This window comes from Rhea americana, unplaced genomic scaffold (genome assembly GCF_003343005.1).
Source record: "Rhea americana isolate MKP2758 unplaced genomic scaffold, rheAme1 scaffold_6, whole genome shotgun sequence".
Classification (NCBI taxonomy): domain Eukaryota; kingdom Metazoa; phylum Chordata; class Aves; order Rheiformes; family Rheidae; genus Rhea; species Rhea americana.
Genome location: NW_028186756.1, coordinates 1,125,261 through 1,128,078, shown reverse-complemented (window position 1 = coordinate 1,128,078; position 2,818 = coordinate 1,125,261).

The window sequence follows — 2,818 nt, the reverse complement described above, 5'->3', positions numbered from 1 at the left end:
GGAGGTAGGTTAGACTGTTGATTAGCTGAGTTGTTATGAACAGTATACCCTCCAGGGTACATAGCACCTCTGCTGCCAGGCTCTTCCTTCTTCTTCTCCTTTCTATTACGGGCTCTCTCATGCTCTGCTTGGAGGTGGCCATTACAGAGTTCAAAGTTGGACCTAGTGCTGTACTGTGTTCAGTAGCTGTTGTGTACACTGGAAATTGAGGGCCTTCACTTATGAAGGATAGTTTCCTAAACTACTAAGCTGATCAAAAGTTGTATTTTATGTTCCAGTGTTAAAAAATGCTAAAAGTGTAAAAGGCACTAGTTTTAAGCTTTAATTTTATTATCTTTTTTCTTTTGTCTGTTTTGCGAAGCCAGAAATCCCAATATCATCTCATATGCTGATAAAATTCTGATAATAAACCTGTCTAATCAACCAGTTTGAAAGAATAAAATATCTGAGCCAATACTAAAGGGAAGTCACTTACAGGCTTATGGCAAAATTAGTATGCCACTACTATATCTTAGTTAATCTGTTGCCTGCTAATATTTTCAAAATAACTGACAAATTAATTTCTCTTGATGTTTGTCATGGACACCAGACAAAATTTGGATCCAGATCTGTATTTCAATCTTCTTATTCCATTTAAATTCCATTAAAATGACAGATTCAGAAGTCTTAGCTATTGTAAAAGTAATGAGGAATTACAAAATTAAATCCAGATTTAGTTTGGACCATCACATTGCCTTTGTAAAATTCAGGAATGTTCTGAAACAGGACATGTCCCTTCACTGATGGAAATTTTATTACATAAACCAATCAATTATRGAATAGTTCAATAGGTATAGAAGCTAGACTTCCAGGTTTTTAAATTTCTATTTCAGAGTTTAAGTTTTAAATAGCTTTATAAAAAAAAAAAAAACTGTTTTCAGTTATCTGCCAGGACAATATGATAAATACTATATAGCGATAGGTTAGAGAGCAAAAATGATGATTTAATTTGTTTGCTTCCTGTAGGTCTTAAAGGCACTTGTAGCTACTGTTGTTTAACTCAGATCTATAATTGTTTTTCTGCCCTTGTGCAATGCTAACCCAAATTACCTTCTCATGGGTTTACTTTTAACTTCAGTCCTCAAATTCATGAGTATACTTTGTGAAAAAATGGACTGTATAAATCAGTGATGATTTTGCAGATGTGGAGAATACAGACTATTCACAGAGTAGGTAGGGAGGCTTTCATGCCTAGTGCTTTCCTGCTGTATGGGAACCACTGGAAGCTGTGGTGTAGTGTGGAAAAGTGTAAGCCCTCCCTATCTCATTGCAGCAGGAGTCAGAGCTATATAGAGCTTGGCTGTCTGAGCAGATGGTAAGGYTTACCCTGCTTTCCCTTGTCTCTGCTTGGGGGAGAGTTGCAAAACCCACTGAGATGTCCTCATCATCCCCTGCAGTATCTGTGCTGCTAGACCAGGGCCAGTGAGCTAAAAACAGAGAAGAGAAAGATGCCAGCATTGGCAGGGGGCAGGAGAGAAGAGCTGAGCATGATATATGCTTGTAGGAGGAATGAGTAAATAGATTAGAATAAGTTGGGTAAGTTAAGGGGTGAGCTGTATGTGAGGAGTAAGCAGGTGACTAGAAAGTCTGGATTTGAACAAATCTGTGTCAAAAGACAGTATAAAATAAAAGTTCTGAGCATGTGGAATACACATTCAGAGGAAGTTAAATGAGTATTTGTGTAATATGAAATGTGTTTTATGCACATTTATGCATAATATATCCTTCAGGACCCAGACATAAAAGAAGAAAATAAAAATTAAAAAAAAAATAAAACAAAAAGAGGCAGGTTAATATGTCATTTTAAGGAAGAATTGAATGGCCTGATAATTATTTGAAACAGTGTTTACAGAGCTTACAGAAGTCAGTATTCATTTTTTCACTGACTAAACTAAACATSTTATTGGGCTGTTAACTTACAGTGGTGGAGACTACAAGGTCATGAGATACAAGTTTGCATTTAAAAATATCTTTGCATTGTTCACTCCTATAATACTCTCTTAACTGAGGCAGTAACAATAATGGAAGGAAGCTGGTAARCTTTAAATAATGTTAGCATGGTTTTCATACTGCTGTTGCATACAGTTTGTGCAGCTGTCAAAAGCTGCAAGATTACAAATTTTGTTATTTATATTCAGTACATCGAGTTCAATAAAGAAACAAACATATAGAACAGACTGAAATAGTCAAAATGTTACACATTATTCTTTTTGACCTACTGTGTATTTTAACATGCCACTTAAAGAGTCTGCAGAACCCAAAGCTTTGAAGGCTGTTTTGTAAGGCACATTGTAAACAGGTTGATCTTTGATTTTTCAGGGGGCCTGTGGCTACATACTACTTGTTAAAATCTCAAGCAAATACATTCATCTGAGATTGTACAGTTTGATATATTTTGAAGCTTTAAAATGTTAGCTTAATGTGCCCTGATGAAAATTAAAAGCAGTAAACACATCTTTTGCAACTGCTTTCTACTGTACTGGGACTTTTCTAATTGAAATGATACTGGGGTCTGTCATGTAGTCCTATTCATGTCAGCATTCCTATTTGGTATCACTGAGAGAGTTAGCTAGTGTAAAGTGGCAAGATCAAATCTATAATGAGAAAACAAGTAAAAAAAAAGTCCATTCACTTCATTTTTGGATAACCACAAGGGAACTACTTCTGTCTGTGTTAACAGATCCTAGTGTCTGCACAAGTCAAACAGAAATGATTAGGTTACAAGGATGAAGCTGTTGCAAGAGCAAGACTTTGAGAAGTATTCTTTCAGAAGCTGCTG